The following is a 12,646-nucleotide window of genomic DNA, read 5'->3' as shown; positions in this document are numbered from 1 at the left end:
AATGCAATTATATATATATATGCGACTTTTAATTACAGCTTGGTGTAATAAAGTAGGAAAAACTCGGTAAATTAAATTACTCGAAAAACTTAATAAGTGATTTTATTCAAGCAATCAGTGATACATGCGGGTACCATGCCCCTATACTTAGGAAGTATTTTGAACAAAAAACATCTAAGTATAAGTACTCGAATTATCATAACTGAATAACGTGAATATTACTGATAATAAAATTTCAAGCTCTCGCTATTCCATGCTCGTGGAATCGCGGTTCCATCGAGTGTTGCGAGTCGATAAGTGGCATCACCAATTTGATCTGCGATTTTGTATGGTCCCTCCCAATTGTCTCCAAAGACTCCGTGGGCTGGGACTTTGGTATTTGGCATTACTTTTTTAAGGACCAAGTCTCCTACTCGCAGAGGTTTTATCTTTACTTTCGAGTTAAAGTATCTTGCTGTTCGTTGTTGATAAGCCGCGTTTTGTAGTTGCGCTTTATCACGCTTTTCTTCTAAAAGATCAAGGCAAAACAACTGATTCTCGCTGTTCTGCGAGATATCGAAAGCATCTCTGCGCAAGGATCCTGCCCCAACTTCTACTGGTAACATGGCCTCGCACCCATAAGAAAGTGAGAAGGGTGTTTCGCCAGTTGTAGATCGAGGGGTTGTATTGTAAGACCATAGGACTTGCGGTAATTCATCTGGCCATGCCCCTTTGCGGTCTTCTAATTTTCCCTTTATGGTGTGCTTAATTATTTTGTTGATCGCTTCGTCCGCCCATTGCTCTGCGGTAAGCGACCGCAGAAAAGGCTTTTTAATTCCTAAATCATCGCATAGTCGTCGCATCTCTTTACAACAACTGTTTCCCATTATCTGAAATGAGCTTGTGCGGAATGCCAAAGCGACAGATGATGGAAGTGTAGACGAACTCGCGCAACTTCGTTGCTGTGATGGCCGCGAGTGCTTTCGCTTCAGCCCACTTTGTGAAATAGTCAACCGCGACTACAGCATATTTGACTCCGCCTTTTCCCTTGGGTAACTCGCCAATTAAATCAATTCCCCATATTGCAAAGGGCCAGGGACTCGTGATAAAATGGAGGTTACTCGGGGGCTGGTGTGTGTAAGTGGCTATTCGCTGGCATCTGTCACACCTTTTTGCAAATGCGAGGGCATCTTGTCGCAATGTTGGCCAGTAATACCCTTGCCGCATAATTTTTAAGGCAAGGGAATTACCTCCAGTATGATTGCCGCAAATTCCCTCGTGTACTTCACGCAGTATGTAACCGCAGTCTTCTCCACTGATACATTTGAGAAGTGGTTGACTAAAACTTCTGCGATACAAGCTCTGGTCATATATCACATAGCGGGCTGCTCGTTGTCGCAATTTTCTTGCTTCTATTTTATCATTAGGTAAGAGCCCCTTGTCAAGGTATGCGAGGATAGGAGTCATCCAGGTAATCTCCTGAACGTCATCGATCTCCATGATTGTTTCTCGATCTATGGTTGGATGAGACAATACGTCTACCGGAATTACATCGAGTAATTCGGCTTCTCTAGTGGAGGCCAGTCGGGCCAAGGCGTCTGCATGGGCATTTTGAGTACGCGGTACTCGAGACACAACTACATGTTTGAACTTCTGCATGATTTCGCGAACGATGGCTAAGTATTTAACCAATCTTCCGCCTCTCGCTAGGTATTCTCCACTTACCTGACATACCACAATTTGAGAGTCGCTAAATGCTTGTAGGTATTCGACTTTCATCTCGAGAGCCAATTTCAGACCTGCGATTAAAGCCTCATATTCGGCTTCATTGTTAGATGCAGAGAATTCGAAACGTAGAGCAGCGTGTACCTTGAAATTATTGGGATCGATTAACAATATCCCACTTTGCGTAACCTTCATTATTTGAGGCCCCATCAACATACAATGTCCATACCTCTTTGTCTATCATGGCGATGTCATTTCCACCCTCTACAACCGCTACCTCTGTGCTCGGGAACTCTAGTATAAAATCTGCTAGGGCTTGCCCCTTGATCGCGGAGCTTGGTTTATACTTGATGTCGAACTGACTCAACTCCATAGCCCACTTTAATAATCTTCCCGATGCCTCTGGCTTTGCCAAAACCTGTCTTAAGGGGAAGTTTGTCAAAACTTCAATGCTGTGAGCCTGGAAATAAGGTCGCAATTTTCTTGAGGATATTATCAAGGCAAAAGCTAGTTTCTCCATCTGAGGGTAACGCGTCTCGGCGTCCAATAATCGCTTACTGACGTAGTACACCGGGTGCTGACGTCCTTGGTCCTCGCGAATAAGTACTGAACTGATCGCATACTCGGAGACTGCTAAATAAATAGACAAAACCTCTCCGGGCAACGGTTTTGATAGAATTGGAGGTTGCCCCAGATGCGTTTTTAACGCTTGAAAAGCCTGTTCGCATTTCTCATCCCATTGAAACCTCTTGTTACCCTTCAGGATCTGAAAAAACTCTTTACACTTGTCAGAGGATCTGGATATGAAGCGGTTTAAGGCCGCGACTTTGCCTGTGAGGCTCTGAACCTCCTTTGGCTTAGTCGGAGACGGCATTTCTACCAACGCTCTAATCTTCGCAGGATTGGCTTCTATTCCTCGCTGATTTACCATAAAACCGAGGAATTTTCCGGAACCCACCCCAAAGACGCATTTTAAGGGGTTTAGACGCATCTTATATCGTCGCAATATGTCGAACATGGCCTGCAAGTGTGTGATATGATCCTCCGCATGTTGCGACTATACGAGCATATCGTCAACATATACCTCCATTGTCTTTCCAATCAGGTCTGCGAACATCATATTCACTAGCCTTTGGTAAGTCGCACCTGCGTTTATTAAACCAAAAGGCATGACCTTGTAACAGTATAATCCTCGATCAGTAATGAACGAGGTATGTTCTGATCCAGTTCGTACATCGGGATTTGATTGTATCCCGAGTATGCATCCATGAAGCTTAAAAGTGCGTGTCCTGCAGTGGCATCGACAAGCTGGTCGATGCTAGGAAGAGGAAAGCTGTCTTTGGGACAGGCTTTGTTCAAATCTGTAAAGTCAACGCATGTACGCCATGAGCCATTGGGCTTTGGCACGAGTACCGGATTGGCTAACTGGGCCGGGGTAAAATGACTCCGTATAAAGCCGCAGGCAAGGAGGCGGTCAACTTCTTCCTTCGCTTGGTACCTCGCGGGGTCCATTTTGCGGCGCTTTTGTCGGACACCTCGCACTTCGGGGTCAATGTTCAAGCGATGACACATGACCTGTGGAGATATCCCGACCATATCTGAATGTTTCCAGGCAAAGATATCAAGATTTTGTTTCAGAAAAGTTGTTAATTGTTCTCGCATCTGTATGTTTAATCTAGAGCCAATTTTTAAAACCTTGTTATTATCTACAGGATCTATAGGTACCTCGATTGTGTCTTCCGCGGCTTGGGCTGCGGCGGTGTGATCAAGGATTCTCGGATCCAAGTCTGGTTTGTCTATGTGCGGTACCTCCTCGATCCTGAGGATCTCCTGGCGAGGTGGTGGTGCGTCCAAAAGGTGGATAACATTCACTGTCCTTTTTCTCGCGAGCTTGACGGGCGCATTGTAACATTCTCGAGAGTCAGATTGGACTCCCCTCACTGATCCTACTCCAGAGGGAGTAGGGAACTTCATTGTTAGATGATAGATCGAAGTTACGATCTTCATCTCCTTCAGAATTGGCCGTCCAATTACGGCGTTATATGCTGAGTATTGATCGATTACTGCGAAGTCGGCCATCGACTTGGCAGTTATTGGGGCAGTTCCCAAAGTGATTGGGAGTTTGATCATCCCTTTGATAGCTATGACATCTCCTGTGAAACCATAGATGCTCGATGTCATTGGCCGCAAATCTTTTTCTTGTAGCCCCATTTGCTTGAAGGCTTGGAAGTTCAGTAAATTCACCGAACTTCCATTGTCGACCAGTATGCGATGGACGTTGTCTCCACCTATATTGGCGACTATCACAAGCGCGTCAGAATGCGGGTGGTGGACCCATCTCGCATCGCTCTCCATAAAGACAATGTCCTCGCTTTCTCTTTTGAAGAGCTTCTCTGGCCGTTCACCAAGATTGTTCACATTGGTAAGCGGCTTCTCTTTGGCTTCTCTGGCATATCGTTCTTGTGATTTGCGAGAGTCGCCTGCGATGTGTGGTCCTCCGATTATAGTCAGGATATTGCGAGGTGTTCTGGAGCCACTCGCATTCTGGTTTTCTCCTTTGTCATCCGCTCGGGGGTGACTTTCCTCGCTCCTTTTATACTTGTCGAATTTTCCCCTTCTGATCAATTCTTCAATTTCGTCCTGCAAGACCCAACACTCAAGGGTAGTGTGACCGATATCCTTGTGGTACTTACAGAATTTTTTGGGGTCTCTTCGGTCGCGATTTCCCCTGATGGGGGGCGGCTTCTTAAAGACGCCGTTCCTTTCCTCAACCGCATAGATGTGGTCTCGAGGTACGGCAAGTTCGGTATAGTTGACGAAGCGAAGTCCTCCTTTTCTTTTGGGTGAGGACTCCTTTTTTGGAGGCGACTTAGCCAACTTCGGGCTCCGCGGTTTGCGTGGGCTGCGTCTTCTGGGGCTTCGGCCCCTGGAATTCTTTCCTCGCGGACTGCGGGACCGCGACCGCGTTATGGGCGATCGCCGCTTGTTCTTGCCCTTCTCCAATTCCGCCAAGGAGTTCTCGATTCTCTTATGAGGTTCGGCCATGGCGAAGAATTCTACCAAGGATTCTGGCCTTCGGGCCTGTAGCTCTTTCCAAAAGTCGGTTCTTGGCAAGACACCTGTTATTAACATGCAAACAAGCGAAGACTCGGGGGCCTTCTCAACTTTTGTTACTTCAGCGTTAAAACGCTTGAAATAATTCTGCAAAGACTCACCAGGTTCTTGCTTGATGTTCGCCAAAGTCGTATAGGGTGGCCTATACGTCATCGTGGCCTGGAAATGTGTGAGAAATAGATCGACGAAGTTCTCCCATGTCGATATCGACGCCTCTGGTAATTGGGTGAACCAATCATGGGCATTCTCCTCGAGTGTGGCCGCGAGAATGCGACACTTCGCGAGTTGCGGCACCTGGTCCACTTCCATTATGGTGTTAAATTTTTCTAGGTAGTCTAACGGGTTAGAAGTACCTTTATATTTGAGGGATTCGGATAAACGGAACCCCTTTGGAAGTTGGGCCTGCCGCACTTCTGCGGTAAAAGGCGAGGTGCCGTGCAGCTTGTATATGGGCTTACGCCGTCGCTCGAGCATCTTCAAAGCTTGCAGAAGCATACTTTGGTCGATTCCTCCTGTCGCAGAAGGTGGAGTTGCTACAACAGTGGGGCTCGCAGCCACTGCGGCAAGGTTCGAAGGGATATTAATCCCAGTGGTCGCGATCGGCGCGATGGGCGGGTTGTTAACTGTGTTGACACCCTGATCGCCCGTATGGGGATCATGGAGCGTCTCCGTGTTATGCGGGCCGCGGGAGCGCGCCCTAAAGACTGCATTGAGATGATCACGCAGATCACCTCGGTGTACACGGTAGCGTCCTCCTTGCTGTGTTTGCACAGAGCCAGACCTCGTATACCTGCTGGGAGTACGGTCATGCGAGGATGAAGAGGCTGACTCTGCGTCGTTATCTCGAGGGTGACGACTGCGAGGGTTGCGGCGCTCAGGATCCTCGTCGGTTTGTGCGCTCTGGTTAGGCAACCTTGCGTATTGGTCTCTTGACGTCGGGTGATTCAAGTCCAAGATTTCAGGATCAGTTCTTCGTTCCCTGCGTGCATGGTTAGTTTGACGTCGAGAAACCGTTACCTGAGGGTTTTCGTTACGAACGGCAGGGACCCGAGGAGGGCGTCGAGCTCGGCTCTGTCCATCCACCTCGGCTTGTAGTGCTCGCACCGATCCCGGATTGCGGCGTATTGATCGCCGTGAGGCCGGACCACTCCTTCGGACACGACCGCCGGGTGACGGGGGAAAATGCATGGTTGCTGGTGGTGTGGACGTGCCTCCGACTTGAGGACCAGTTGTTTCTGGAAATAGGTTGAGTGGTCTGATGTTGCTCCTCCCTACCCCGCCGTTGATGACGTCTACAGGTGGCACTCCGGTTCCAGGCAATGGTACGCTCATCGTTCCAATGTTGATGGATTCATTGTTAGCTCCGTTAGCGTGATTTCCAGCCATGTTGAGTGATGTTCTTTGAGGTGAATAGAATCTTACAGTCGAAATTCCCACAGACGGCGCCAAATGTTGTTACTGATATTTCGCAACACCAAAAAGTACAATTTAACTGGTAAAAGAGAGAATTATTTGAGAGATGACAAATGCGAGTATTCAACCTAGAATGGCGAGTACTCGAATAGGAATGCGAGAGTAAAACAACAAAGCTGGAAAAATAAATGAGACGGTGAATTATAGTGGTTCGATCCGCATTTTGTTACGCTTAGTCCACTGTAGCAAGGGATTCGTAGGTGCATTTTCACGGTGGATCACCCCTTTATATACAAAGCAGGTGCCCAATCGGTTACATGAGGATCACATTTATTGTTAATCCATTATTTACACATTGAATTGCAATGACTAAACTCAAACAACGTTAACATTAATAAATGTATGACAGTTACTGAATTCATCAACGTATGCATCTTTCGCATCTGCGAGTTGACCGTTCATGTTCCGTCTGTTGAGCTCGTAGGATCGCACATACGTTTGGAACGTCTGCGTCCTTAAGTAATCGCCCGTTATAGACGTCGCATGTTAAAACTGGTAACATCTGGACATGCGAACTTATATTGGTCTGTTAGGGCTGTTGAGTCGCTGGGACCAAAACTGTCTCATAGGGCATCGGTCTCCATACTCGTCGCGGAGGTATAGAGGAAGACACTCGCACATGTTCTGACATATGCGAGTTGGGTCTACCCTGCATGATGAGGATTATGGTTATGCGGTGTGAATTAGATCGCACCCGCAATATCTCGCTGGTTTTATCCTGGGCGAGGTCTAAACTTCGAGAAGGCTCTTACGGACATTTCAGCTTTCATTGGGAATTTGAATACACGTGTCCTTTTAACGAGGAGTCTGGTCTCGAGTTTCTAGGTGAGAGAAATCTCACTATAACAGTATCCAACACTTAGTTGACAATTTATTAAAAATACTTTCAATATATTTAATCTTTTTCAGAGAAATAAATTATAAAAATTGGTATTAGTCTTCAATTATTGATGATGTTACTATATAAATAAATAAGTATAGCTTGAAATGTTAGGATCATTATTTATATTACATTAGATCTGAAAAGTTATTTTACTTCGTGATTAAGATACACTTTCAGTGTTGCCCTATATTTGAGCATATAATCTTACACTAAAAATATAATTATTTTTACGCTTGGATGAACTTGTCTGTATCAATGACTTATAATATATAAATGGGTAAATAACTTGCTAAAATCCTTCTTGGGGACCTAAACTCAAAACTAAAACATGTCAAGATAGTGTGACTTGGAGAGTTCAATCTCGGGACGACTTGGACTTCATTTTGTTCTTGCTGTGCGACATGTTGCAATGTTTATTTTGAAAAAAAAAATATAAGATTTAAAAGCGGGATCCTAACTTTTTGTTTGGATATGTATATATATAAAAAGTAATGTTAGATCAAAAGTTTAAATTTGTCACGGTTTTCAAGAAAACTATGTGATTAGCAAAGACGTGCACTGTAATTAGAAAATCATTATAGTGTGCCTAAATATTAGGGCATTACACTAGAGCTAAAAATAGACAATCCCTTCCTACACTGATAGTAGGCATGGTGAACTCTCTCTATGGGTGGGGCGAGTACCGTGGCAATTGAATGCATTGTAAATGTAAACTAGGATTGAACCACGAGCTTGAGGGAGGAAAGTTGGGAAAAGTAGCCACTCTCTTCGCTCAAGCCATGGCTTGAAGAATCTTCAAGCTTTACCCAGAAAACCCATTAGACCATTCCTTCTCGAAATTTCTTCAGATGCACTTTTGCAAGATCTGTTAGTACTTCGACGTCGGTCTATACTCTAGCGCTGCGCAAGTAGAACCCAAATAGAGATAACAGGAAAAGAGAAAGAAAGAGAACAAATTTCTACCTTCTTTTCTTTTTTATAAATTTTTAAATTTATTTAGTATAATATAAAAGGAACTAAAGGAAAAACTGTTGGAAATTATTTTACCAGGATCTTAAATCTACTCACAAGTATGTTGATTAACACCCTAAATATGAACTTTCTAAAACGATGAAATAAACACATATAAAGTTTAGGAAACCTTACATTGGGTGCAGCGGAATATAATGACTTCTTCCGTTCAAATATCTAGCCCTTGATTCCTTTCTGTAGCAGAGCATTATCAATATCTGAACCTGGATCTCTTTCTCTAATTCTTTAGTGCTGAAACTCCTTCTAGCTGAAAGTCTTTCTTCACGATCTTCCTCACTATGATTCAGGTATCACTTGCTGTGTGCGGGCACTACTCTCACACTAAGAATTTCGAAATTTCAATGAACAAGAGAGAGAGAGTGTGGGTTCGGCCAAAGATAGGGAGAGAGAGAGGCTCTGTTTTTTCTGAATGAAAAAGTAGAAAATTTAGTGTAAATTTCCTGAAGCCTTCACTATCTATTTATAGCATTCCACTAGGGTTAGGTTTGAATTATTTGGCATTAAAATAATGAAAATATCAGTTTAAATTCCCTACAAAAGTGGCCGGCCATGCATAGTGGATTTGGGCCTCACTTTTTACAATTTTGCAGTTTTATCTTTTCTGCATCTGATTTTCTCAAAAATGCCAATTTTCTAATTCAACCATTTAAATGACAATTCTAACTATTTAATAACTATAAATAATTATTAAATAATATTGTCATTTATCATATTTATTAATTGAACCATACAAAGTATCATAATTAACAAATATGCCCCTAAAACTCTTTCTTTACAATTTCGCCCTTACTTAGTGAAAAATTCACAAATAGACATAGTCTAATTTGAGAATTATACTTGATTAATCAAAACCAATTATATGAGTCTTACAAGCAATATTATCTCAACTAGTGCGGGGACCATGGGTCTAGGGGTGTGCATAAATCGATCCAATCCAATGAGAACCGACCGATCCAATTACAACCGACCGCCAAACATTGGATATCCAATTGGATGTTATTTTTAAATATCCAATTGGATCGGATCGGATGGTGGATGGGGTGTCTAAAAATCCAATACATCCAACATCCAATCGAACTAATTAGTATTTTCATTTAGTTTGGATGAGTAATTAGATTTTATATTGTTATACATCAAATCTATATGTATATATGAAAATTAACATTAAAGTTTTACCTTTTTTTTCTTGGATTGGATGGATCCAGTCCAATCCAATACATACTGGATCTAAAATATTGGATGGATCTGATCCGATCCAAAAAATACTAGGTCTAAAATATTAGATTAACCCAAATTAAACAAATAAATATATATGAAATACATCCAATGGATAGAACCGATCCAATCCAACATCCAATGGATGTTGGATCGATTGGATGATGAAATTAATTGGATCGGATCGGATGGTAAAATCTAACATCCAATATATGATTGGATCGGATTTGGATAGGTCTAAAAATATTGGATGTGATCTAATGAACACCCCTACATGGGTCTATATAACCGAGCTTCCAATAAGTAGATCAAGAATTTATCACTAAAATTCACTAACTTATTAATTCTTCGTTGAATCCACGCATAGAACTTAGAATTGCACTCTCAGTATATAGAATGGTCTATATGTTCCACCATATAGACACATCATTAGTTATCCATTGTTATAATCCTAATTTGATCAATGATTCTCTATATGAATGATCTACACTGTAAAGGGATTAGATTACCGTTACACCCTACAATATATTTAATCCTTAAAACACTTAATCCCGTATAAATGATATTTCAGCTTATGTGAAATGAGTACTCCACCATTTATGTTCGTTTGGTCAAGCTCGAAGGAGATCATCCTTTACTTACTATTCGCCAGATAGAAGCTATAGATTCCATGTTTATGTTAGCGCTCCCACTCAATTGCACTACCGTGTTCCCAAAATGTACGTATCACCCTGACCTAAAAGTAGGCTTAACTAACAAATCAAAGAACACGAATAGCCTCTTGAGATTGAGCCTAATCATAACAGGATTAAGATCATTTGATCTAGGATCAACTAGGCGATATTGACTTGAATAGATATTACGGTAAGTTTAATAAATCTAAGTCAAAGTTCAATATCGGTCCCTTCCGATGCATACTCCATGCATCCAACCTGAGCTTTACTTTAACTAATGCTCTGGAAAGAACATAGCATTTCTCCAAATGCAAGTAAACTCTGTTGTAGATTATCATATCAGTAAAACCCTATGTCTGATAAATCTAGGAAACTTTATTCACATAGTTATGTTTACTTTCCAATGTGTTGACAACACAATAAACAGGATCAAGTATGTGAAAAGGTTTCAGATGAATTCATACATAATGTACATATAATCATGAAATAAATCATGTGAACCATGCAACATTAAATGTTATTTCTGATCTATATTAATAAGTAAATCTGATTATATTGAAATGAGTTTTATTTAGGGCATAAAACCCAACAAAAACTTACTCCAAAAAGCTTATAATCTTAAAGTGTTATTTATTTATACCATAAAAAGTTAACTCTTATAATTTTTTTCATATATTGTATAATTTCTACTTAAATTTTTGGACACCCCATCTAATATTCAACGCAATCTAATTGCATATTCAAAAATAATATCTAATCTAATTTGATCACAATTGGATATTTAATGTTCGGTGATCAATTTTAATTAGATCATTCATTATCAAATCAATTGATATACACCCCTAAATATAGTAAACAATTGCTTCAATTATCCTATTTTTTTTTTTAAAAAAAAGAAAAAGGTAATTATTGAGGAAGAGTATAAATTCTTTTATCAACAAAAAAATCAAAAAAATTCTGTTAAGGTTGTTCTTTATTCTTTTAATATATTCTAACACTTTTTTTATCAAAAAATTCTAACGCTTGTTTTTATGATATTTGGATTTTTTTTTTCTACATACTTGGCAAAAACTATATAAAAATATGAAATAATTAAGAGAAATGCTAAAGGGCACTAGTGGTGCTTAGCACTCTCTTATGTGTTAATATCACTATTGGTCTAACTAAATATTAAATCCCATATAATTTAATATAATAGTTTTTAAGAAGTATCACTAGCCAATCGCAATGTGATATGTCGAGAAAGTACTAATCACCATTAGTACCTAATAGCAATGCTCAATAATTAATTAGTGAAGAAAGTGATACGGGAAATAGGGGAGAAAGTGTGTTTGTGGAAGAAGGCTTTCCTTTTCCTTTATCTAATTTATTAATTAATGCTTTAAAATGATAACAACACATATAAGAAAGAATCTTAGGACCAATAGTATGTGGTCACTACTCACTACACTACCATTATTACTTCACAATATAATACTATATATTTAACCTACGTCATCATATGACATATTTGATGATATAATCAACTCTTACATTTAACTTTCTTTTTTTTTTACTCAATTTTTTTTTAATTTTATTTTCCAATACATAAGAAGAAATTTTAAATGAAAAACTATAATCAAAATCAAAATATACGAGGGGTGCTATAAAATAAAGCAACCATCTTACATAAATGGATAATTTCATAAATACACAAAAATAATAAAAAAAAAATATAAAGTACACTTATACTGAATTTTTTTAAGATTTTATTTACAAAAAAATATAATTTTTTGATGTATTATTATGTTGCATTCTTATTATTTTATTGTTAAATTTTTGTTATTTATATAATATTTTTCTGTTACTATTATGTAGTTTTTTTGTATTTTTATAGAACAATGTAAAAATATGTGAAAAAAAATTAACTTAAAATTGTAAAAAATTCTACCAAAAATAAGTGTAATATAATTTTTCCTAAAATAAATACAATTTTTTTTTACTATAATTTATTTATATGCATTACTCTATTAGTTATTTATTTCATGGCTTTAACTATTCAGATCCCTTATTTTATTTCATGACTTTAATTTGAGCTCTTTAGATCTACAGTGAGTCTCCTCAGTTTAGTACCTAGTTATTTCTCTAACTTAATATTTTAATAAAGTTTCTTAAATATTAAGACAAAAAGAAAAGGTGGGAAATAGAGAGCTTAAGTGTTAAGATATCTTTGTACTATATGTAAAATAAAATGTGAAGCAAGTTGATACATACACATGAGTAAAACTAACTAGTCTATGCCTAAGTACGGATTATATATATAATAATCTCAGTTTTTTGTCCTCAAACTTTTTTGGTCTTTCTTTAACAATATGAGAAAATTAAAAGCAAATAGTAAAGTTGGTGGAAAAAATATTAAACAAATTATTAGTATTTGTTATTAGTATTATTGTGAGCTGAGGTCTTATTTTGAAGCATCTTCAATAAAAATATTTTTGACATATTTATATAGATGCTTATATTGGAACAAATTAAAAAATCAAGTAAGAATGCTCAAAAATAACATCCTTGT

This window comes from Cannabis sativa, chromosome 9 (assembly GCF_029168945.1).
Source record: "Cannabis sativa cultivar Pink pepper isolate KNU-18-1 chromosome 9, ASM2916894v1, whole genome shotgun sequence".
NCBI lineage: Eukaryota > Viridiplantae > Streptophyta > Magnoliopsida > Rosales > Cannabaceae > Cannabis > Cannabis sativa.
Note: the sequence above shows the minus strand (reverse complement) of the source record.